General features: G+C 47.2%; 1 long non-coding RNA gene across 1 annotated transcript; it reads left to right on the forward strand.

Annotated features, from left to right (window-relative positions):
* Positions 1–1,352: 1,352 nt before the first annotated feature.
* Positions 1,353–26,586, forward strand: LOC119627657 (uncharacterized). The gene is made up of 3 exons (XR_005243844.2): positions 1,353–1,660; positions 3,788–3,999; positions 24,520–26,586. It is a non-coding gene; the product is annotated as an uncharacterized lncRNA (long non-coding RNA).
* The last annotated feature ends 352 nt before the right edge of the window (positions 26,587–26,938 follow it).

Raw genomic sequence — 26,938 nt, forward strand, 5'->3', positions numbered from 1 at the left:
AGTTGGTGGAGCCACACTGCGGGAAGAGAAGTGAGAACTGGATTCTAGGCCTGGGGACATGCTTTCCTTTCATCTGTTCCCTCTCTCGAAGTAGAGGCTTGTGAAGAACTCACCAGAATATCTCATTCTGGGTTCTGTGTTCCTAGGAAATGATGGTGGCCAAAGAAGTCAGGTAACCCACAGATCCCGGAAACAGCCTCTCCGAACCGCAGAGCAGAGTGAAGGAGGCAGTGTCCAGATGACAGAGTGCTTTCATGCCCACTTTATCCTAATGGCCTTTTAAATGACCCTGCAAGGCATGCATTCACCCAGATCAGAGCTCAATAAATACTTGCGGTGTGAGTAAATGAGCCCCAGGTTATAACTGGGGAAATTGAGGCCAGGAGAAACCAGGTAACATCATAAAGAAGAGCCAGAACCCCATGGCCAGTCATCTGACACTCCCTCTACCCTGTCACCCCTCAAGGGCCTCTGCAGGCAGCAGTTTAATCTGAAGCAAATCCTAAAATAGTCCTCAAGAAGATGAGCCCATCCCAGCTGTAATTCGCCCTCCAGGTGCCTCGAAAGATCTTTTCTAACAAAAACACAGAAATGATTTTTACAATCCAACCAACCATCAGCTCCACGAACCTTGAGAGAGACGGGAAGGCTGTCGCAACCTCTGTGAACTGAAATGTATTATCAGAAGGATGTAATTACAAGTATTTATGTACACTGATTCTGAACCAGAGAATCCCGGGATGGCGCTGGAGCCAAAACAAGAGAAAAAAAGAGAGAGAGAGAGAGAAAAAGGCTTAAAAACGCCTGACAATGAGCAATTCTTCATGGAACAAAACTATTACAATAGCCAGCCTTTGATCTTGCCCGTCTCCTGTTGCCAATTGTATTTTGTCACCATTGGACTGTCACCCGCGAAGGAGCACTTTTGAATTAAGCAGTCTACAGCAATTTAGTCTGCACCGGCTTTGAAGTGCCAACATCAGTCAGGCCAGGACTAACTTTTTTCATTAAAAATTTTTCAACTTCTCTAAGGGAGCTTTTTGCCTTTTTTTTTTTTTTTTTTTTTTTTTTTTTTTTTTTTTTTTAAGCCTGCCGGGGCATTTAGATAAGTTGAGCCTCCAACCCGTGGCCCCAAGACATCAAAAGGAGCTGGGTCCAGTAATGCTGGAGGCAGCCATCACTAAGCCCTAATGGAGTGCTTCATTAAGATCGCTTCAAAGGCCCCCGTTTACAGACTCGGAGATTGACTAATTTACACATTGTGGGAAAATTGCTACCAGCTCTGCCCACACCCCAGCAGGGGGAGAGACGCCCTCTTTCTTTGAAAGGCAAGAACTGCAAACGGCCCCTCTAATTGCAGACTGGCCTTTTCAAAGGAAATACCCAAGCCCTGCCCTAAATTTTGCAATCGGCTGCCTTAGCACTCCGCGTCCTCGCACCGACCCTGGGGTCCTGTTTGTCCAGAGGCAGCGTGGCACCAACCCAGCTGTGTGTGCTTTGGAGCTGGATACTCCCAAACACGTTTGGGTTTGAACCCCAGCTCTGATCCTGCCAGCGAGGAGCCTTAGAGCAAGTGACTTAACCTTCTGGGCCTCAGTTTCCCTCATCTGAAAATGGGTGTGATCAAGTCACCTCCCAGGGATGTTTTCGAGGATCAGAGGTAAGGATGGCAGGAGAAGCTCAATGTGCTGGCTTTTTTTACCTTAGCGTAAACATATAAGAGAGTGAAAAGGCATCCCCTGAAACCGAAGCCATGTTTTCACAAGCTGTCTTTATGGCTTATTGATTATTTGGGATGTTGGCACACAGATTGCGGCATGAGGTCCACAGACAGGTGCAGGTCAGACCCATGGCTGTTTTAAGAACTGTGTTACATGGCCTCAATGGCAGCACATAACAGCATCAATTCATGTATTAATAGTTTTCCTTTGTCATAAAAGCAAGTTGGGAAGGGCGTAATAAGGCGAGCTCTCTTTGGGATGCTGTGACGTGGATTCACCCACGGGTCTGAAACCAGGTCTGGCTATGGCAGGTTGGTCACCAGAGGCCCTATGGGAAAAGCACCAAGCCCCAAGTGCAGTCACCCTCCCAGCCTGGCTCTGTTCCCAACGTGCTGAGCAACACCAACCATGCCACCTGTCCTCTCTGATCAGCAGGGTTCTCCTGGGACTGAGAGGGCAAGGCCTGGGTATGCCCAAAGCCGCCTCCCCAGCCTGACGCCTCGGGGTCTTCACCTGGCTTGTGGCCTCAGCGTCTCTAGGACCTTGTGAGAGATGCACGCTCACAGGCTGCCCCAGCCTCCTGAATGGGAATCTGCCTTTGGAATGATCCCTGGTGATTGGGGTGCACAGTAAAGTGGAGGAGGATCCAGCCCGGTGACTTTGGCCTGGGAAGTTGTGATTTTTGAGACTAAGAGCCTGGCCAGCCCCTTGCCCGCCACCCAACCGGGACTCATTGTGTTTACATCAGTGTCACGCAGCTTTACTCTCTAGGGTCACATGGGATCCCAAGTGAGGTAGAGGAAACCTCTGCATCATTCATTGAGCACCTACTGTGTTCAGGCATCCTGCTGGGCACAGCACACCTGGTAAGTAACTGAGATTGTGAGTCATTTGGTCTTTTGGTTGAGTCAGTGGAGCAAGAGATTGAGTGACTTGCCCAGGGTCACACAGCCGGTGAGTGGCCTCCTTCCAGGGGGCCCCTGCACCACACCCCCCGCTCCAGGCTGCACAGAGGAAGCCCAAGGTGTCCATTTCTGGAGGTACCCCCTGGAGAGGCTGGTTAGATGGGGACACAAGGGGAGGCCAGAACTGCCACGTCCTCCGGTATTGTCCCCTCCCCCACTACTTTCTATTTGCCCATCTTCCTAATTAGAGAAAAAAAATTCTACACTCACTTCCTCTATTCAACCTTTCACTTAAAAAAAAAAAAAAAAAAATGCAACTCCCACCCCCTTGGTTCCCAGCCTCGAAGGGAAGCCGCCCTGGCCAGGGGCAAGCATCGCAGCAAACCACTTAGCAAACCGCAAATTTCAGAGGCCTCGTCACATCTGCGTTTTATCAGCTTTTTCCGGATAGTATTACCCTGAGCAATTGTCTGCAGATCGGCCGACAGCTGAGACGTTCAAGCGCTGAATTACGGAGAAAGGGCCGGAGATAAAGCCGAGCACATGTATCCCATCAAAATAATGAAAGCCGCCTGCCGCCAGGCCGCCCTGCTGCCTCCTTCCTAGCCACCCTGCCGCCCCGCAGGAAGGCTGATTAACCCTTGCGAGGCAGGGGAAGAAGAGCAGGGGTCATCCAATACTCAGGCTAATCAGGGTCCCAAGAATGGGAGGGGGGCGAAGAGGGTGGGCCGGAAAGAACAGCCATCGCAGAGGGCCACTCTGACCTCAGGATTAGACCTGCTGCATTTCCTGTCACAGGATTTGGTGGGACAGCAAAAAGGCAAATGAATAAGAACTTGGTGCCCACAAGGTCCCAGGGGCACTGCCTGGGTATTAAACATTCCTAGAGGAGGGAGGGCAGGCCATTTCCTCTGAGCAAGGCTTGCCTTACTGTGAACGGATGCCATGTTTGCAAGAGTTGGTAATAATATTTGCTGAGCACTTACTATGGACTGGGCACCTTTGTTCCCCTTGCTTCCTGGCCCACCCCATGGTGTGCTATACCTGGAGCTCATTGCGTTGAACTCCAGTGTTTCCTAGTGAGGGGTGGACACCAGGATGTCCCCAGTCCTCTGCTCCTGTGACCAATGCTACTTGGGTATCTGTGTTCTGCTCTTCCAGGGGCCTATGTAACAACTCCCCGGCATCCATACCTCCACAGCCCAGAGAGGGGTCTCAGGGATGTGGGCTGTACCTAGGCCTAACTTCTGTCCGGACTGACCAGCACGCCTTCAGAAAGACTCTCGGGTTTACAGTACACGAGAGTGCACAGCTCTCCAAGACATTCCAGGCAATGTTACTTTATCTACTTATGGAAATTTGCCTTTTTCATAGTAAGTCTAAAGCGACGCCGCTGCTTTAACAACTACCAGTCATTTTTGCTGAGTTTGAACATCTCATTATCCTTGTTAACCATTTAGACCTCTCTTCTGCCTCTCACAACCTGTGGTTATTTTTCTGTCAGATCTTTGATGTTTTTCTTATTGTTTGGTAAGAGTTCCGTGTATATTCCAAGTAGTCACCGTTCATCTGTTTGACTCTTTGCAGCATCATCCCGAGCGTCCTCTGTCTGCTCCTGTGGCCGGCGGTGCCTTGGGTGGACAGGAATCCTTAGTTTTCACGCGGTCCAATTCTTCATATTTATCTCCTTCTGTCTTGTGCTCTTAGGGTCTTTGGAGTAGAATCATTCCTTTTTAGGCACAAAGATATCTCCTTATGCTTTTTTGATTGGCTTTATTATTTTAACATTCACATTTAGGCCTTTAATCCATCTGGAGCCCACCTTTTGAAAGGCTTAAGGAAGAGATTATCCATTTTTATAAGACAGCTCTGTCTGATGCAGCGTGCTGTTGGCTGAACTGGACCTTTGATTTCCCAGCAGGGACCTCAGCTTGCTCTGGGGCCCTGTCCTGCCCCCCAGGTTCCCCAGCAATGTCTTGGGGAGGGGAACATCACTTAAAGTCTCATTTTCCAGCCACCTTCTCCACTTCCATAAACTACTGCATAGGTTTGGACATCTCTCTGTTTTGTGTTCAACCACAATACACACAAAGTAAAGGAGGCCAAGATGATAGAAGATGGTCCTGCAATTAGGACCCCTCCCACCCACCTTCACCCCAGCATTGCAGCCTTGTGTACATCCTTGCCAGGGATCTTTGCCAGTGCAGATCCCTCTGCTGTGAGGGCTTTTCTTTCTTCATTCCTTCCCATCTGATTGGCCATCTCTCCCCTCAAGAGTCAGCTCATTTGTTCACCAATCTGTGTGATCTGTGCACTAAAGAGTATGGATATGCTCTATCTGCCAGGGTTTTCTGGAGAAAAGCAACACAGATGGACACCAGCAAACCTCATGCAACAAAAGATGCTATTTCCAAGATTTGGAGTAGCTCACAAAAGTCAAGAGAAGTTGAACCATCAGGCCACAGGAAGACAGGAATTGGGTAGCTCTGGGCTTCTACAGAGCAGGAAGTAAGGGGAGGTCAGAAAAACTTGGTGTCAACTCTTATCCCGCCTGGCATTGCTCTCTCATGCCTGAAGTTCTCAGCAGGGAGCACAAAATTAATTCAGCTTGGGTCATATGCTCAAAAAGGGTCAGACACCACGACTGACCCTCCGCCAAGACCGCTTGCGACAGGAAGGAGCTGGCTCCTGGAGGAAAACACCTCGCAAGGCCTCTGGCAGCCCAGACACAGGTCATCCCTGATGGGCTCTTTATCTCAGATGTGGCCTTGATGAGTGCTGGACCCCTAGGTGGGTCCCACAGTGCCTGCTCAAGGACCTCACAGCCCAGTGGAGGAAGCTAGTTAAGTAGAAAGTGCTCAAAACAAGGTAAAGAGTGCTGTGACAGAGGGGGCACAGGAGTGGGACTCCTGACTCCAGGCAGAGCATCAGAGAAAGCTTCCTATAGGAAGCAGTGCTGTGCTGGGCATTCGCAGAGCTGCAGGAGCTGGTTGAATGGAGAAGCGGGGGAGGGTGTTCTGAGCAGAGGGTGAGCAAAACATGCAGTGAGAAATAGACAAGCAGTTGACGTGGGAATGCTTTTCCTCCTGAGTAACAGAGGGGTCCTGGAATGTTCCATGTGGCCTCGGGGTCTCTGGGGCCCCACTCAGGGTTGAGTTGGAGAAGCCCGAATGCTGGATGAAGGAGACTTCCTATGTTTCTGATCTGACCTGAGAGCTTTTTGGTGGCTGGGAGGGCTGGGTACTCTTTCTTCAGACATTGACGCAACAGCCCCAAAGAGCTGACTCGATCATCAGGGCCAGACCCCTCACCTCGGAGTAGATGAGAAACTCCAGACGAAGGGGAATCTATCTGAATGACTCATCTTTTCTTCCCCTGGGACTCCAGAAAGCATCTACACTATTCCATTTCCGTAGCAAAATATCTCCATCCTCTTCTCTGCCATTTCCACAGAGCTCATTTGAGACACACTAATCTAAACCAACCGGATCATGATACAGAAGGGAAAACTGAGGCCCAGAGAGAGGAAATCCTGGCCACAGTTTGTTCCTTGAGTCTCCTTGTTGAGCTTATAGAGGGTCAAGGCTGTGGGGTCAACGCTTGTGTTAAAAAAAAAAAAAAAAAAAAAAAAAGTCACATCCTACCTTCATTTGAAAACTATCTTGTTTTCCATTCACAACCACGAGGCTGGCTAATTTTAAAAATGGAAAATAAATGTTGGTGAGAATGTGGAGAAATCGGGAACCCCTGGGTATTGTTGGTGGGAATGTAAAATGGTGCATCCACTGTAAAAAACAGTTTGGTGATTTCTTAAAAAGTTACACATAAAGCTACCATATGACCCAGCAATTGCACTCCTACGTATATTCCCAAGAGAAAGGAAAAGCGATGTCAACATAAAAACTTGCACATGAATGTCCATAGCAATGCTACTCTCCATTGCCAAGAGGTAGAAACAGATGTCCATCACTGATGAATGGATAAATAAAATGTAGTCTGTTAAGGCAATGCAATATTATTCAGACATAAAAAAGAATGAGGATCTACAGTGTGGGTGAACCTTGAAGACACTGTGCTAAGGGAAAGAAGGCAGACACAAATGGGCAAACACTGTATAATTCCATTTGTATGAAATGTCCAGAATTTGTCCAAGAAAATCCATAGTGGAAGAGAGCTGATGAGCGGTTTACAGGGACTTGGGAGAGGGAAAAAGGAAAGTGACTGGTGAATAGGTATGGGATTTCCCTTTGGGGTGATGGAAATATGCTGGAACTAAATAGTGGTGATGGCTGCATAGCATGTAAGCGTAACGTACTAAATGCCATTGAATTGTGCATTTTAGAATGGTTACTTTTATGCTAGGTGAGTTTTACCTCAATAAAAATTAAAACCAGGTTTGGTGCTTACACCTGTAATCCCAGCACCCTGGTTGGCTGAGGCAGGAGGATCATTTCAGCCCAGGAGTTCAAGACCAGCCTGGGCAACATAGGGAGACCTTGTCTCTACAAAAATAAAAAAAAAATTAGCCAGGTGTGGTGGGCGTACCTGTGGTCCCAGCTACTTGGGAGGCTGAGGTGGGAGGACCAGTTGGGCCCAGGGGGGTCAAGGCTGCAGTGATTCTTGATCGCACCTCTGCACTCCAGCCTGGGCATCACAGCAAAACCCCAGCAACCCCAGTCTCTACATAAATACATAAAGCCATGTTGTTTATGTCTGAGAGACTTTTGAATGCCATTCTTACACTGTATCGATTGAGGATGATGTGAAGTTGCAGCAGAACACTTAGCAGTGTGGGCCCTGTTCTGAGCCCTTACAGCTCCTCTTGTTCTCACGGCAGCCCTGTCACAAAGCTATCCTCATTATTACCATTTTACAGATGGGGAAACTGAGGCCCTGAATGATAAAGCAGATAGCCCTATGTCATCAAGGAAAGGTGGAGCTGCAATTTGAATCCAGATAATTTGGCTCCAGAGCCCATGCACTAAAGCGTTGCAGTGAGACCCTGACTTCGAGTAAGAACCCAAACCACTTGGAGCCCTGATGGCGCAGTGTGGATCAGAGGATCAGGGGGCGGTAAGGATGGATACCTGGGCTTTGAAGGTGCTCCACCAGGACCGGAGCCACCCTCCCTCAAAAGTGCTTTGCTTGGGCTTGGTGGGCCTTGAAACAACAATTTGAGGCTTCCTATGCATCCCCATGGGCTCCCTGGGTAATCATGATTAATGCCAGGACTAGGAGCCGGGTGCACTCAGGGCCCTGCTCACAGTGACTGGCCCTGTGATCACCCACCCCGGGCCCTCGTTACCGGCCCCTGCTGCATAGTAGGCAGTCTGTGGATTCCCTAATGAATTCTATCAGCCCAGTGTGCAGGAGATGGACAGATAGAGAGGCCAAATCCCAAAGTGGATTTATAAGCGGAAATTCAGGGATAAACGCGGGGTTGGGGCAGGTGAGGGGAGTTGACCACATCCACTGCTAAATCTCAGCTTGCAAGAGGAGCTTAATTCGTAAGGCTATGTGCTGGAAAAGTCTGCATTAGCCACTTTGGCGTGAGTATATCTCTAAAACCACTAATGAAATTGTACTTCGGTCAATCAACATTTCTGGGGCCAGTGGCATGGGTAATCACTGGGCTTGCGTTGTACTTTTAGACAGGGAAGCCAATGTGGTCCCTGGATCATGCAGTTTTCTTCAACACCGAATGTTTGTTTTTCCATCTTGTGGGTAGTGAGCCTTTCTTGAGCCAAAATATATGTAGCTCACCCATAAAACTTGTATTTTGTAGGAAAAGGAGGATAAAAGCTCCATTGACCCAGCATCCGTCTCCTGCCACACTCTGCCCGAGGCAGGCTCACATGGATTATTGCTTGAATCTGGGAAGTGGTCATTCTTGCAGATGGGAAACTGAGGCTTTGGGAGATGGGGTACCGTGTGCAGGGTCACAGAGCAAGTTGGGGTGAAACAAAAAAACCTGATCCAGTTCTGTGAGCCTGAAAAGTGAGTTCTCTCTGCTTCACCGATAGGTCCTGGCAAGTGCTGTGGACCCTCGGGGAGCTGGAGGGCTGAGACTGTCTCAGAAAGCTGGCTTTGGACTGGGTGGGGTGTAGGGAGCGAATGGCAGGAGCTAAGTACAAGGCAGGATGGGGCCCAAATGCCTTGCTCAGTGCCTGAAGTGCCCATCAACCTGTTTCCCTCTCCTGGCCACCTGGGAGAGGACTCTGGAGTTTCTTGGATTCTGGAGGTCAAGCCGTCAGGCATGCACTTCCAATAAGGCCTTACACCTGCACGTTAGTTGAAACTCCAAAAGCTGTACAGAGCTTTGGAGGACACATCCTGGCATGGCCACTCACAAGCTGTGTGACTTTGGGGCAAGTTGCTCAGCTTTCTTCTCCTACAAACTTAAACCCTGATCTCAGTCTATTGTCAGCCTAGGAATAGCTGCAATAACAAAATAAGCAAAAGAAAATCAATTACTATTGGAATGGAGGGAAAAGAACACATCTCAGCCGTGTACCAGCTGTGTGCCCTTAGTCAAGTTACTTCGCCTCTCTGCGCTCAGTTTCCTTACCTGTAACATGGGCATATTTTACCTACTCCAAAGGTGCTGCCTGTCATTAAATGAGATAACACATTTAATTACATTAAATGAGTGCTCATTAAAGCACTTAGCAAAGCTCCTTGCATATGATGTTCAAAAAACTGGCTGCTTTATTGACATCATCATCATCATCATTATCACTATAATTACCACCATCATCACTGCCATGATTTCCACTACCATCACAGTTAGCATCAGCATTATCATTTTCATTACCATCCTTATTACTGTCATCGTCATCACCATCACCATCACAGCCATGATCATCACTCACATTACTGTCATAACCACCACCATCCTCACCATTACCACCACCATCAACATCATAATCATGAGCATCACCGCCATCATCACCAACATCACTACTGTAACTCTCACCATCACCATCATCACCACTGTCACCACCATCATCAAAATCATTAGCATCACCATCATCATCACCACCACCATCATTACCAACATCCTATTGTAACTATCACCATCATCATCATTACCACTGCCATGATCGTCGCCATCATTACCATTACTATCATCATTATCATCATCATCATTATCACAATAGTTACCACTATTGTGGTATATCATCACTGCCATGGTTTCCACTATCATCACAATTAGCATTAGCATTATCATTTCCATTACCATCTCTACCATTGTCATTATCATCACCATCATCACCATTACCAACACCATCATCACCACCACCATCATCACCAACATCACCATCATAACTGTAACCATAACCATCATTGTCACAATCACCACCATTACCACCGCCATTGTCATCACCATAATTTCTAATATTGACATCATCGGTTGTCATGATCATCATGACAATCAGCATCATCTTCATCATTATCGATTGTCATGATCATCATCATCATGTCATGATCGTGATCATCATGACATCAGCATCATCTTCATCATTATCATCCCTTTCGTCATCACCACCACCATCGTCACCACCACCGTTATTACCATCAGGTGGACTGCTGGTGTTTCCATGGGACAGATCTGTCATGGTAAGTCTGTGTGATGGTTTAGGTCTTGAAGCTGATTTTTGTGGCTTGTGGTAGTTAAAAATACTATCCTGGCATTCTCTCCACTGTTTATTGTTTTAGAAAATCTATTAGAAAATTGCTTTCTTCCCAGTATGGTTCTCAAATAGCCAGCACCAGGATTTTCCACTGGCATCTTGGAATGTTCTCATCAGAAATCTCCTGAAAGGCATGATCGTTGAAGCTGGGAGATTTGCCCAAGGGCTGTCTGGGAACAGAGCTTCTAATGCCAATATTATTTGCTCATGCCTAGCTCTTTCCAGCAAACAGAGGCCTTTCAAACTATTAATATATAAACCAACAGCGCAAGCACTTTGAAAGGATAAGGGTATGGGGGCAGGGTGCATTCATCTATGTGAGCTGCCATGACAAAATACCAAGGACTAGGTGGCTTAAACAACAGAAATTTATTGTCTCACAGTTCTGGAGGTTGGGAAGTTTGAGATCAGGTGTCAGCAAATTTGGTTTCTGGTGAGGGTTCTCTTCCTGGCTTATAGATGGCTGTCATCTCACTGTGTCCTTTCCTCTGTGCTTTCGTAGTGTTGTGGGGGGTGGGCAGGGCAGGGGAGAGAGAAAGGGAGAGAGAGAGAGAAACCTGGTGTCTCTCTCTCTTCTTATAAGGACACCAGTTCTATCGGATTAAGGTCCCACCCTTGTGACCTCACCTATCATATATTACCTTCATAAAGGCCCCATCTCTAAATATAGTCTCATTAGGGTTGAGGATTCAACATGTGAATTGGCGGCCGGGGGACACAAATAAGTCCATAAGAGGCGGAAAGGGCATATTTATGAAGCATGTGCCATGTGCCAGGCACTGAACCAGGCACTTTCATCGATACCATTTCATTTGAGTCTCTGGAGGACTCTGTGAGGCAGGCAGTATTATCTCCATTTTATGAATGAGGAAACTGAGACCTGGTGAGTATAAGCGAATTGTTCAATACCACACAGCTAGTAGGACTTGGGATTCTAGTTCAGGTCTATCTGACTTCAAATACCACACCCTTTTTTAATATCAATTATTCTCAACGAATGGTCCGTGGACCCCTGGACGTTCTCTGAGGTCTTTGAGGTAAAATCTTGTGTTCATAGTAATATTAATTCAGTATCCTAATGTTAGTATTAATACTAATACTACTAACACTAAGTTATATTTTACTCTGTTGACTTATCACTGATGATACAAATCCAACAGTGGGCAAAACTGCTAAGGCTTAACTGGAATCAAAATGCTGGCCCCAAACTATACTACTATACTATACTATACCATACTATACCATACCATACCATACCATACCGTACTGTACCGTACCGTGCCATGCCGTGCCATGCCATGCCATGCCATGCCATGCCATACTATACTATACTATACTATACTATACTATACTATACTAATAGTTATGGTATTGTTCACCATCATGCAGTCAGCAAAACATAAACACATAATCTTGAATGAAGCAATAAAATTCCTTAAGGATTGTCAAATCTCAATCTTTGAGAACGTCTTTTTAGCATTCTGTGTGACAAAATGGGAAGCCTGCATAAAGCACTTCTGCTGCAGACAGAAGAAACACAGTTAGTCATGCAGTCGTTTGGGTGGTAAGAGAAACTCACTGCCTTCTTCACGGAGCACCCTTTCATTCTTATTTGAAAGAATGATTGACTGGCTAACCATGGTTATTCGGACTCGTGTTTCTGGCAGACACTTTCTGAGAATGAACGAAGTGAGCCTGTCGCTTCAAGGTGAACAGCTAATAGTATTTATTGCCAGAGAGATTTGAGCTTTTTTTTTTTCTTGAGACAGAGTCTCACTCTATTATACAGGCTGGCGTGCAATGGCGCGATTTCAGCTGACTGCAACCTCCGCCTCCCGGTTTCAAGTGATTCTCCTGCCTCAGCCTCCTGAGTAGCTGGGACTACAGACACACGCCGCCACACCCAGCTAATTTTTGCGTTTTTACTAGAGACGGAGTTTCACCATGTTGGCCAGGATGGTCTTGATCTCTTGACCTCGTGATCCACCCACCTCAGCCTCCCAAAGTGCTGGGATTACAGGCATGAGCCACCGTGCCCGGCTGAGATTTGAACTCCTAACAAAACTTAAGAGTTTCAGAAAACTTGTATCCGTCATTGTGAGCTTGCTCTCCAAATGTAAAGACTGTTTTTGATGATAGTATTAGCGAATGTGCTTTCTTTTGATATTGTAAAATTCACTGTGTCAGCATTTGGCAGATCTTGTAAGTCAGTGAACTAGCATTTTCCAATGACTAATACATGATGTTTCAGAATCTCACATAGGCAAAAGATATATCCAAAGTGCAAGACAGACTAGTGGATTTTAATGTGACAAAGAACAAAATGTTCACTGATGTGTTTTCAGATTCCACATTAAAATACTGTACTACTGCTTGTCAAGTTTTGTGTAGTATCAAGAAATTATCTGAAAAGCCTATAAAAATACTTGTCTTGCATCCAACAACATATCTGTGAGGCCAGATTTTCTATATATACTTCAACCAAACAACCTATCTCACAACAGATTGCAGAAGTAGATAGGAGAATTCAATGCTTCTATTAAACCAGAAGATTAAAAATTTGCAAAAAATAAGACAATGCCACTCTTCTCACTGATTTTTTTTTAAAAAAACAGGTTATTTGTGTTAGCACATACAAGATTTGTTATTATTGTTTTTAAATGAATTAATAAATATTTTAAAATATTTTTAGTTTTAATGTCTAAATGCTGGTAGATTCAGAACATAAGCAAAAGCTATTTAGGGGTCCGCAGTAATTTTTAACAGTACGAAGGAGGCCGAGTGTGGTGGCTCATACCGGTATCTCAGCACTTTGGGAGGCTGAGGTGGGCGGATCACTTGAGGTCAGGAGTTCAAGACCAGCCTGGCCAACATGGTGAAACCCCGTTTCTACTAAAAATACAAAAATTAGTCAGGCATGGTGGCAGGCGCCTGTGATCCCAGCTGCTCAGGAGGCTGAGGCAGGAGAATCGCTTGAACCTGGGAGGTGGGGGTTGCAGTGAGACAAGATTGCACCACTGCACTCTAGCCTAGACAACAGAGTGAGACACCATCTGAAAAAAAAATTGTACAAAGGGATCCTGAGATCAAAAAGTTTGAGAACCACTGGTTAGTCCATTTTGCAGCCGAGGAAACCAAAGCTGGGGAGAGGATGGCAATGTGGCTGAGGTCGCCATGCTGGAAAATCACTCAACATGGTGGGAGGGCTGGTGATGTCCCTCCCGGATTCCTCAGCTGCTGGAGGATGGAACTTTGCTGTCAGCCCTCTTTGGGGATTTTTTTTTTTTTTTTTCTGAAGAAAACTGAACCTGGACTTGGGCTGGAGTCATCCAAACTCACGCCCCTTTCCAGGGTCAGCTCCACCCAGGGCCTGCCCAACTGGGCATCAAGACCTGGCCTCTTGTCCCAAAACAGGAAGGCTCTGAAGGGTCATCCCTGATACAAAGCCCTGGGGAACCTGCACTGCAGTTCCATGCCTTCCTCCGCTCAGCCTGCTCCCTCCACGCCCACCCCTTAGGTATGGAGCCTCAGAACACGCCCTGAGAACCTTCCTGCCCACTTCCTGGGGGACCCACTGTGACAGCCGATGGAAATGCAAACTGGGCACCTCAGACCCCAATCCCAGGCTCTTCCCCTGGAGGAAGGTCTCAGGACATCAGCACCTCTGCTGATGGGCGACACTGCTTTGGGTGACACTGAATACATTTGTCCCATCCCTGATTCGCAAGCCACCACAAAGGCAGCTCCTGATGCTCCATTGTTTGATCAGCGGGGCGAGGGAAGCCACACAGTATTCAGGATCCTTCATACTGGTGGGTCATTTGAAGAAAAGACAGTCCAGTAAAGTGCTGCCTAAAGGGAACTGATTCATTACCCAACTTTTCTCTGTGTACCTACTGTGTGCTAAGCATCTTGCCAGATCCCAAGGAGCTCTGTCCCCTTCCTGAGAGGAGCCAGGGGATGGGGGAGAGAAACCTACAGCTACCATTCTCTGCTGCTCAGTCCAGCGTTCCTTTCCTGAGAACTCACAGTCTAGAGTTTGGGGTGTGGCTTCAGAAGCCAACACTCTGGGCCTTGAACACCCCTCTGCTACTCTCTGCCTCAGTTTCCCCACCTATGAACTGGGATAGTGATGTACCTACCTCCTAAGGTTACCTTGAGGAACTAAGAACACATAGCAAAGCTTTTGCCGATGTGAGCTATTACTAGAACTTCTCCATCCAGCCCACGTCCAGACCCTGCATGGGGTCGTCTGTAAAAGGATGGGGAAGGGTATTCTGCCGTAAGGGACCAGCATTAGCTAGGGCCTAGGGTTGGAAAGCGTGTGGCTCTATTAGTCTATCAATGTTCCTCGAGCATCTGCTCTGTGCCGGGTCACACACCAGACGGGAGGAAGGAGACTTGGCACCGGCTTCACAGTGCTGACAGAGTTATGCTGGACGTGGCATCAAGCAAAGCACTACAGCAGTCACTGTGCAGCCACCACCGTGGCTATTTGGAGAGTGGAGAGGAGGGCAGGGACTGGCTGGGACTGAACTTAGGCCTATGTGGGGCTTTGATGGGGTGTGGAGGGACAGGGGTGGGGAGGACCCAGACCAACTACAGTCAGCTCTGGATTCAGATTGAGGAATGCAGACCTGATCCTCTGCTGGCGTTAAGCAGCCTTCATCAGGTTCACAGCTCTCCTCTGCCTAGGTTTGAGAGACTTCAGGGTCAAGGACAGAGCCCTTACAACTCAGAAAAGCAGCTCTGAGCCTATAATTCTGGCACTTTCTACCTCCATTCAAAGTGCATGAGAGATGAGAACTGAGCTCTCTAAATGTGCTTGTGTATAAGAGGGGAGTGGTTATCTGATCAGAACCTCGGTCTCTCAGAGGTAGGAGAAGCCTGTGCAGCCATTCCTGGATGCATGAATCCACCCTAGGACTTCCCAGACATAGGTTCATGCAGCCCTGCTTGCACACCTCCAGCGACAGTGAGCTCATTACCTTACTAGCTGGGAAGCTCTCTCTATTCTCCTGCTGAGGCGAAGGCCTTCCCTTTGCTGAAGGTCTTCCTCTTCTATCTCTTGCTTTTATTGTGACCGATTTCCCTTCCAGGCTTGCTTCTGGTTGTCTTTCTCCCTATCTTTTGCCCTTTTACTCTTCTGCTTCCTTCCTTCCTGTGTTCTCCAGGCCTCCTGCTCCCATGCTCTCCCTGCATCAAACCCTTGGAGTCCCATTCACTCACTGTTACCTGAGCATCTCCTGCATGTTGCAGGAACAGAGGGGTTAACTGGGTCAATCCTTGCTGTCATGGTGCAGTGGGGCCCTGCCCACATGGTGGATGAGGTATGAGGGGTGAGGGAGAAACCATTTGTAAATAAATCTCTTCTAGCCAGAAGACTGGAAAATCACAGCATGGAATGAACGTGGAATTCAAACCCAGATCTGCCTGAGTGGGAACAGATCCCATTTCTCCTGCCCCCGTCTGTGTACACCAGTGACTTGACTTTTCTGAGCCTCAGTTTCCTCATCTGGAAAGTAGGTAGATTATGATCTACTTCTCTGGCCTGTTGTGAGGATAAAATAAAATCTGGTGTGTGAGCCCCTGGCACACAGTGGGTACACAGCCCTCCTGTTGGGGTCCTCCTATCCAAATCAGCAGAGCCTGAGAGCAGCTCCCGAATTCCAGCGCCTGGCAAGTGGCTGGCAGGTCAGATTAGGGACATATGTTAGCAACTTTCCAGTCAGCAGAGGTCGGCCAAGCAATTGGCTCCACCAGACTCTGGGCTTCCCTTAACCAACTTGGACACAAGGAACAGCCACAGCACAGACCTTGGCATTCCTTCTGTAACCCCAGCTCCCACGTGCCCAGGGAGGAGTCGTGGCCTCCAATGGTGTGGCCATGCTAACCAAAGAGGGCCAATGCACGCTGGGCAGCTGCTCCTAGGGGTGAGCCCACGATATGGCTTGAAGGCCAGTGTGGCTGAGCCTGGTCCTTCATGCCTGGCTGCCTAGGGCCTGGGGCCTCTCTCCTCCACCTGAAAGGCTGGGTCTGGGCTCTGGTGTCAGACGCACCTAGATTCAAACTCCCTGCTGCCATTTTCTAGTTATGGTCCTCTGGGCAAGTCACCTCTCTGACCTCAGTTTTCTCCTCTGTAAAATGGGAGTAAAACGACGCCCACTCCACCGAATCACTGTGAGGGTGAAATGGGAGACAGGATACTTAGCACTGCACAGGTGGTCTTTTGGGAAATGCTATTTATTAAGGTGAGTTTTCCCACTAAGGTCAATGCCAGGAACAGACCTGAAGAGAATCTGGTCGCTCATATCTACAGGAAATGATAAAAAATGGAGCAGGACCTAAAACCATGCCCGGGGGTAACAGTGAATAGCTGGCAAGGCTTGGCCTGGGGAGGTCCTGGCAGGTGGGAGGGGCTCACCACATAGCTGTTGACTAAAGGAATGAGAAGTCACTCAGGGACTTGATCTCTGCCTTCAACTACATGTGAGAAGGAAAAGCCAGCTTCATCTCTGAGGGGCTAACAGGCAGATCAAGACGAGAAAGATGCGAGGAGGTAGGGCTCAGGATAAGGAAGTCTTTTCCTGCAGCCAGGGCAGTCCAAAGATAGAGAAAGAAGCTTCTGTGAAAGTGAGCTCCCCATCACTGGAGGTGTATAAATCTGGTTGGAAGAACTGTAGGCAGACGTGTTATAAAGGGATTGCTGCATTGGGTGGAAACTTTATCTCTGAGATGTCCAAGGTACTTTCCAACCCTGAGAGCCTATGATTCCAGGAGAAGTTTTCTCTTCCAACTCCAAGATTAGTGACGGTAGCCTAATGCTGTTGCCAACAACCTCGTCACTCATTGCTTCATGCTGTGGAAGTGTATTTCTTGGCCAAGTAACAGCTCCATGCAGGTACTTACCAGCGGCCTTCCTCCAGGCAGTGACTCAGGCATCAAGGCTCCTCCACCTGTGGTTCCACCATCCCTCGAGTCTCTGAGTTCTTAGATGGATCCTGTGCATATGGCTAGACAATATGGGAAAAGAAAAAGTGGAGGATCACACGGAAGATTTTCACAGACCAGCCTTAGAAATGGTGCACTTAATGTCTCCCCATAGTCCATTGGCCAGAACTGCAAGGGAGGCCGGAAAACGCAGTCCAGCTGGGTGCCCAGGGGAAGAGGAAGTGGGCATGGTGAGCAGTTAGTCACTACCTTAGGAGCTGGGGCTCTCATCTGTGCATTCATCCTTCATTTTTCCATCCAGTGAGTGCTCAGTGAGCACTTACTGTGTGCCAAGCCTGTGCCCTGGGATATAAACATGAATTGGACAGTCCCCTCTCTGGGAGTCCACACCTAGGTTCGCAGCCCAGGCACATCCACCAGCTATTGCCTGCAGTTTGGCAGTGACAACCATGATCTAAAGAAGGGATAACTGATGACCTCCATCCTAGCACCACCATATGATATGGAAATGATCTCTCAGGGCCCATGTCCTCCATCTGTAAAGCAGGAAGAACACCACCAAGCTCAAAGGATGACGCAATATAAGCTAAGCGTGGGAAGCCGTCTGCAAACGGGAGTTAATATTCCCTATGTCCACATCCTCCAATATCAGTCCTCTCTGAGTGTTTTGGGTTGGATCAGGAGATGCTGTGTGCCACAGTAGAACAGTGATGGTCTTCCACACACCCTGCAGGATGGTGAGTGAACATGTGTTTGGTCAGGGATGCTGGAAGTTTTTGCCCTTAAATCCTTGGCAGGTTGGTAGTGACTCCTCTGTCCTCACAAAGAGTGGCCTGAACAGAGGTGCCCAGTCCCAGCTCCACTCACTTCAAGGACTGGGGAGGGAAGAGTCTGAAGGGAAAAGTACCTGGAGCCAATGTGTGTATTCCTCCATCCCTCAGTGCATCAATCTCACTAGAAAGAATAATCCAGGGCAGTTTCTCTTTTATCTCAGAGCCTAATCTCAAAGGGTTGCATTACACAGCCCGGGAGAGTTTTCCCAGAACAGAAAAACTTAATATCAGAGAGGTTTAGCAAGTTTCCTGCTGTCGCAGAGCTGAGTGGAAGAGGAGGGATCGCCACCCAAGTTGGCCTGCTTAATGACGTCTTTAGGGACATGAGTGTCAAACTCCCAGGGGAAACCCTGGTTCTAGCTCAGCCATTTTTGCCTCCTGTGTAAGCACTACTGACTTTCTTTGAAAGCAGAGATGATGGCAATGTCTTCCCATCTGGAAAGATCAGTGAGAAATATTTTGTGTAAAATCTTGGCCCCAGGTCCAGCACATAGCAGAGACCAAACTGGAAGGTGGCACGGTAAGGTAATTAGGAGCATGGACACTGAGAGTCAGCCTCCGTCGCTTAGTAACCACGACACCTTATGCAAATGCATCTTCTTTGTGCTTCAGTTGGCTCATCTGTTAAATGGAGATGATGAAATACCTGGTAAGTATCATGTAGGCATAGGTTTATTCTCATCTGTACATTGATGTGGTTGATCCCTGCTCTTTGCAAATAGATAAGATCAAGGTGTCTTAAGCTAGAGTTTTGCATTTTTACTTTATAGTGCCTGGAAAAAAAGTTCAGCAATCTCAGCTCTGGGAAGGATGTTTGAGCAGAGAGAAGATTGAGTCTAGGAATTCAACGTCCTCCACTTTACTGATGAGGAAACAGAGGTCCAGAAAAGGAAAGGGGTTTACCCAGGAACTTGCGACTCACTCGGTGCTACCCGTTTAGGCTTTGCCCACCTCTTTCTGTTTTAGAAAATGACGCCAAGCCTTGCTTAATGTGTGTGATGGAAACCTGCAGAGGCTCCGATGAAGCAGTCCTGGGCCATGATGGGGAAGCCTTGTCTCTCCGACATTAGCCTGGGTTTTGCATTTATTCTCAATGTGAGTCTCCTTTCTTCTTCTCTCTGTCTTATGCCCTGCACATCCCCTCTCAGGCTAAGGTAAACAAGTTGGAGAATTTTAGAATTGTAGCCATATAGACCCTCAAGCAGCAAGAGGTTCTAGACTCCACATTTCAATCCTAAAAACATGTATTATATTAGGCGCCAGACCCCGAACTAAGGGGATTTAGTGGTAAATAAAACAGACATGGTTTCTGAGCTCACAGTCATGCTGGGAGACAGACGCTAAACAAATAACCATAAACAGGTCTGGGTTGGGTGATCTTGAGCAAGTTTCCCCTCAAGCCTCAGTTTCTCCATGTATAAAATAAGATGAATGACCCCTACTTCCCAGAGTTGACCCGAGGATGAAATGAAGTGGGTAGAGACGGGGCCACCACCTTAGTAGACATTCTAAAGAGCGGAATTCCTTCCTGCTCTCCCTGACTGTGAAGGGAAAGACCGCACTTGGATTTCTAAGGTTTCTCGAGTAGCTGAAGAAGAAGAGGGTGATACAAATACACAGGACGGCATGCTCTGTGCCAGGCCGGGCCGGGGTTCTCTCGGCATGGCAATTCCACTAGGTCTCAGAAGTTGAAAGCAAAGATTATTAACTGAAAATGCACCATTGAGCCTGTTCGTTCTCCAGATAATCCAGTTTATGTATCTGATAAAATGGGATCAAAATGAGAAACACATTTCCAAAAGGAGTTGGAAACAGCATTGTCCTTCCTCCAGAGCATTTTACAGCTGCAAAATCATGGTGATTCATGAGTGTTTCACGTGATCGACCCTCAAGCAGCAGCGAGGGCAGCACTGCAGTTACCCAGGCCAGGGGTGGACTCCAGCTCCACCACATGGAAGCTCGGCAGCCGAGTGGGCGAGTCACAGCTTCTGCGAGCCCTGGTTTTCTCATCTATGAAAATGGAAATAATCATATCTGCTGAGCAATGTTACTGGCATGTAATTGAAAAAGGGAACTGCAGAATGTAAGTTTATGAGAGGGAAAAGTTGATCTATTTCATTATGATACCCGCAGTGTTAAAACAGTACTTAGAGCATACTAGGTGCTCATTAAAACGTTCATTGAATGAACAGTACATAGCAGTGCTCAGCAAATACTTGTTGAATGGACAATTGAATAAATATAGGCATATAAGTATGTCTTTCTAGCCTCACAGCATTTCCTGGATATTTTTGTTTTTTAGTGGAATTTTTGTTGTTGTTGTTGTTGTTGTTGTTTTTGTAGATGAGACATTTGGACTCAGAGAGGTGAAGTAATGCATCCTGGCCTATGCACCTAAATAGGGGCTGCGACTTACCTTTGAAACCAGCTGTGTTTGATCCCATATGCCTTATATTTTCCACTGCATCTAGAAGTTTCTTGGAAGTTGTATCAATTAGGAATGCTTTCCACAGAATCTTAAGCTATAAAGCACAACAGTAGCTTAAGAGATAAAGATGGACTCCTCTTCCATGAGAAGTGGGAGGTGGCAGTTCAGGACTGGGGCAACAGCTGAGCATTGGCATCATGGAACCAGGCTATTTCCAGCTTCCTCTTCTGTCATCCTCCACCAGTTGGCTTTTTGTCCTAATGGTTGTTGCTTTATGGTCACAAATGGCTGCTACAGCTCCAGGCATCACAACCAAGTTCAAAGGCGGGAGGTAGGAAGGAAGGAGGGGGTGGTGCATTTCCTGAAGTGCTTTCTTCTTATATCAGCAAAGGAAAAGGGAACCAGAGGCAGCTGTCTCAGAATACTTCCCCTTAAGCCTTGCTTGTTAGATTGGCCACATGGCCAACCCTGGGCTGCAAGGGCGGCTGGAGAAGTGGGCCTCCAGCAAAGACTGAGAGGATGGCCAGAGTCGCCCAGGCCAATCACGATTGTTCCATGGGGACAGGCTCACTGCTGCTCTGAACAAAATTAGGGCCGGATGGTGAGGGGAAGGGAAAGGGGTTGCTCCCTTCGAGTTTCAATTACATGTCAGTAACATTGCTCAGCAGATATGATTATTTCCATTTTCATAGATGAGGAAACCAGGGCTCACAGAAGCTGTGACTCGCCCACACAGCTGCCCAGCTTGTGTGTGGTGAGCCGGAGTCCACCCCTGGCCTGGGTAACGGCAGTGCTGCACTCGCTGCTGTTTGGGGGTCGATCACATGAAACATTCATGAATCACAATGATTTTGCAGCTGTAAGGGAAGCGCAAGGGGTGTGGAAACCCAGACAGACCTGGAAGAGACTTGGCCACATCTTCATTTAACAAGCCAGGAGACCAAATCCAGTGTGACTGCCCAAGGACAAGATCTGAAGGAGATCTCGCTTTGTACTGATTTTTGGAAGCAATCTCAGTGAGCAGGGTTCCTGGAAGGTGCCCCACACGAGAGTGTTGATTTTCTCTGCATGCCAACACAGCATTCTGCAGCCATGCAGGGAGGGAGAGTCCCCTCATTCAGTCTGCTTTCAGTTCTTCACATCACATCTTGGAGAAGTGATTAGTAAGTGCAATGCATGATCCTTGATAATTGCTGGGATTTGCAAAGAAAAAGGATCTAAAGAGCATGATTGGGTTAATTGGGAGGAAATTTGAATGTAGATTAAGAAGCACATGATAGAATTGAATCGATGTTAAATTTCTTGAGTGTGAGAATCATTGCTGTGTTTATGTACAAGAATGCCCTTGTTCTAGGAGATACGTGCTGAAGTATTTAGGAGACAATTCATGTTTGTCTCACACTTGTCTACAAATGGTTCACAAAAAATATATATGCATGTGTGCACACGTGCATGGGCGCGCACACACACACACACACCAGTCCCCCTTTATCCATGGTTTTGCTCTGGTGGTTTCCATTAGCCTCAGTCAACTGTGGTCTGAAAATATGAAATGGAAAATTCCAGAAATAAACAATTGATAATTTTAAAATTTTGCAATATTCTGAGTGGCCGTGATGAAATCTCATGCTGCCCACACCATCCTGCCAGGACATGAATCATCCCTTTTTCCAGTGGGTCCACACTGGAGACACTACGTACTGTTGGTCACGGAGATCATCTGCTCCTGACATCCAGCCATCAACATTATCCTGTCTCTATGATACAGGATCACCCAAAGCAGGTGTTCCTTCTTCCAAAGCATCATCAGAAGGTGACAGCAGCCTAATCTCCCTTCATCTCATCATGCAGGCGTGTTACCAACTCACATTGTCTCAAGAAGAAGGGAGAGAGCAGTACAAGATGATACTTTGAGAGAGGGAGAAAGTGTTCACATAACTTTTATTATAGTAGATTGTTATAACTGTTCTATCTTATTATTAGTTGTTAAACTCTTAGTCCACCTAATTTATAAATTAAACCTTATCCTAGATATGTATAGGAATAAAACATAGTATATATAAGATTCGGTACTATCTGAGGTTTCAGGTAGCCACTGGGGGTCTTGGAACATATCCCCTGTGGATAAGGGAGCACTGCTGTACACAGCCGTGCACATATCTGTATATATAGACATACATATAAATACATATACACATATACATACACATTCAAAGAGAGAGAGAAGAGGGTGAGACAGAGAAAAAAGCAAATATCAGCATTAATACCCAGTGCATCTAGATGCTAAAGAAAGGTCATATAAATGTTTCCTGTGTTATTCATGCAACTCTTTAGTAGGTTTGAAAATTTTCAAAATAAAACATTGGAAAAATAATAAAACTTTTAAAAGTGAGAAAGCTTAAAGAAAATATCAAGTAAACACATAATGTGTTAGCGGGCATTAAACCGAGCCCTGTTGTGGGGCCTCTTGGTGGCCAGTAGATCCGGCATTCCAGCGTCAGTCGCCCCCAGGCCTGAGTTCCTCCTGTGCCGGATGGGGATGAGGTTGGTCACGGCCTCACAGGTGTGTGGTGAGCATTGTATGAATGACGTGCGTAGAGTCCTCAGCACCAAGCCTGCCCCAGAAGCCAGGTTTCAAAGAAGGGTGACTGTGATGTGAGTCCCTGTAAGTACTACTGGGCCTGGCACATGGGAGGCAGGAAATTGGATGTAACCTGTGGGAGACCCGAACCTGGTGACTTCACCTGTCTGAGTCTCTCTAGAAGGAGATAGCTGGGGACTAAAGGCACGAAAAGACCCCCCAACTTACCCCTCACTGACCCTACACACACACACTCTCATATCTCCTCTTCAGAGAGCTCCTCTCCATCAGCTTAGGAGTTGGGGTTGGGCAAGACAGCTGGCCTCTGTGCACTGGGATGGAGCTAATTCCATTTTCCAGTCCCTGTGTCCCAGCACTGGGGTGCCCCCTCCTCCGGGGTGGTGGCCAGCGCCTGGCAGCTCAGAGGAACCTGGAGCTCCTCTTTCCCGGCCCTCTCGGGCAGGCCTGACAATCCCCACTGCCCCAGGGAGGCTCTGCCATCCGTGTGCTAATCCCATTACCCACAAATGAAGATGTAATCACAGCCCTTTCAAAGGGCTCCCAAGGCAGATCCCTCTTTGGAAAGAGAAAAGCAAGTGCAATTGTCCGAGCCACTGACTTCTGAAGCTCCCGCTGGGAGGAGGGGATGCAGAAGTTATTTGGGACCAGCAGCCTCTCAGCTGGGAAGGGACTGAAATGGCGGTCAGGGCAGAGACAGCCCGAGTGTGGGTGACGAGTTAGGACCAGGTGGTGGGGTGGGGTGAGCAAGGGACTGAGGCTCCCCAGCTCCCACACTGACCTTACTGCGACCTCACTAGAGCTACAAGCCTATGCCCTGGGATATAAACATGAATAGGACACAGTCACCTTTCTGGGAGTCCAGACCTAGGTTCACACCCAGGCACATCCACCATACCTCTGTTAGCACCATGAAGCTGGGGCCAAGTCTCCTTCCTCCCACCTGGTGTGTGACCCAGCACAAAGCAGACACTTAAGGAACATTGATAGACTAATGGAGCCACACACTTTCCAACCCTAGGCCTTCGCAAATGCTGGCCCCTCACTGCAGAAGATCCCTCCCCATCCTTCTACAGATGACTGAGATCTCCCCCTTGCAGGGTCTGGACTTGGGCTGGATGGAGAAGTTCTAATCTTTACTGTGACCTCAGTTAGAGATACAGAATTTCAGCGGCTCCCATTGTGCATCTTTCAAATGGGTGCAAAGGTCTTATCTGATACGTTGTTGAGCAGCTGTGTGTGGAGGTAAAATATAAATGGTGACACGGGCACAGATGTGAGGGCCCTGTTGATGTCAACGTCACATTATATGAACAGTAGTAAACTTTCCTCAACACTGACTATATGCCCAGCACTTTTGTAATGCTACTTTCATTCCCATTTTACAGATGAGGAAACTGAGGCACAGAGAGGTTAACTGACTTGTTCAAGATCACAGGGCTGGAGAGTGGTGACTAGTTTTAATGGCTAGCAAAAGCAGGAACAAAAGCTACCATCTGCTTGGAACCACCGTTACTTTTGAACAGAAACTCTGGTGTTTGGCAGACAGCAATGAATTCATCTACTTTTGCACAGAAGTAGGGTTATTTTGCCCTTTGACTGTGCCCTTGTAGGCCAGCAGAAATTCTGAGATTCAAGGCAGATGAAGGGAGTGAACCATGACCTGGAGTGGAAAATGTGTCCTTGGGGCTATGTCCTCTGCGCCTCGGGCCTGGGCTCCACGTGGCCCTCACTGCCTTCTAATAATCATTGCTGACTATGTGTGAAGTGCCTTGTGCTAGGCACTGTCCTGTGTGAAATCAGTGGCATGCTGGGAAATGTTTGACAAACAGCTCTTGGAGATAGAACTCCAATCCACAGCATTTCCCCTCATGGTGTAAATAATCCCACTTCCCACCATGGTGGATCTCAAGCTATCAACATGAGGTCATTGACAGGGAATTGGGAGAGGTTGCATACAACTGGGTCTCCTGTGTGGTTCCAATGCACTGATCTTAAGAACTCACAGCACCCTGATTGAGGGACAGCACTTTTATAATGCCAGTTTTATAGATTAAGGCATTAAGACATGGAGAGGTTAAGACAAGCACTTCCCAAGATCACTTGTCAAGTAAATTCTGATGCTGAACCTTTGTTTCTGGGAACCCAGATGAACATGCTGCCTTCTGAGCAGAGGCCTGTGTTTAGCTCCTCTCTTCCTGATCTTCTCAGGGCTAAGTCTACTCCCAGTTAAACTCTACTCTCCTTAAGGGCAAGGATCCCAGCACAAAGCATGAGCACCAGACACAGCCAAAGCAACAAGGAAATATTTGGAGAATTGAATTGAATGCTCTGATTTCAGTTGGATCAACGGACTCGTCCAAGGTCACACAGAGGGGCAATAACAGAACGCATGACTGGAACCCATTACTGGAACTCATGACTGTTGGCTTCAGATATGAACCTTAAGTAGCACCTTCAGTGTCAATTCTGAGATTATTGTCACATCCAAGCATGGACGTGAAGATTTCTGTTATTCCTGGGAGGGGGCAGAGGGGCTGTGGCTTCATACTTTGCATTTTCAATGCACCTTTGCCCCCTTTCTTTTGTAGTGAAAAGCATGACCCAGCACCTTGTATGTGTTGGAGGTTGAGCAAGACCAAGGGCACCTGGAGGGAGGAGGTCTGAGATTTATGGGCTACTTGATCATTTTCAAGGTTTTTTTTTTTTCATTTGCTGTGGACTGAATGTTTGTGTCCTCTCAAAATGTATATATTGAAGCCCTAATCCCCAGTGGGATGGTATTTGGAGGTGGGGCCCATGGGAGCTAGTTAAGGTTAGATGATGTCATGGAGATGGGACCCCCATGATAGATTTTGCTCTTACAAAAGGAGAAAAAGACAGGATAGGTTTCTCTCCACTGAATGAGGATGCAACAAGAAGATAGTCTGCAAACCAGAAGAGCACCTCACCAGACACCAAATCTGCTAGTACCCTGATCTTGGACTTCCCAGTGTCCAGAGCTGTGAGAAACGTTTGTTGGTTTGTTGTCTCAGCCACCCAGTCTATGGTATTTTGTTATAGTGTCCAAATAGACTAAGACACATGATGTCAGTGTTTCCTAAACTAGCAATGCACTGGGGGCAACCAGTGTAACATGGTTGGTGATATGTGAATGAACCTTTTAAAATGTTAATACTTTTGCATTTATTTTAATATGTGTTAAAAATATTTCTCGTGTATTATATCAGAAATAGTTTTCACTGCAAACAACAAAACAAAAAATAAAGAAAACAGCAACAAAAACCAGTAGCTTCAACCGGAAGTTTATTTCTCCTCTGCTGTAAGTCAGGGGCTGGCATGGCATGGGATATGGTTTGGCTCTGTGTCCCCACCCAAATCTCATCTCAAATTGTAATCCTCAGTATTGCAGGAGGGGTCTGGTGGAAGGTGACTGGATCATGGAGGTGGTTTCCCCCATGCTGTTCTTGTGATAGTGAGTTCCCACACGATCTGATGGTTTAAAAGTGACACTTCCCCCTTCTCTCTCCCTCTTGCTGCTGTGGTAAGACATGCCTTGCTTCCCCTTCACCTTCCGCCATGATTGTAAGTTTCCTGAGGCCTCCCAGTTATGCTTCCTTTTAAGCCTGTGGACCTGTGAGTCAATTAAATCTCTTTTCTTCATAAATTACCCATCCTCAGGTAGTTCTTTACAGCAGTGTAAAAACAGACTACTACAGAAAATTGGTACCAGAAATGGGGCACTGCTATAAAGATACCTGAAAATGTGGAAGAGACTTTAGAATTGGGTAATGGGCAGAGGTTGGG

Source organism: Chlorocebus sabaeus, chromosome 27 (genome assembly GCF_047675955.1).
Source record: "Chlorocebus sabaeus isolate Y175 chromosome 27, mChlSab1.0.hap1, whole genome shotgun sequence".
NCBI lineage: Eukaryota > Metazoa > Chordata > Mammalia > Primates > Cercopithecidae > Chlorocebus > Chlorocebus sabaeus.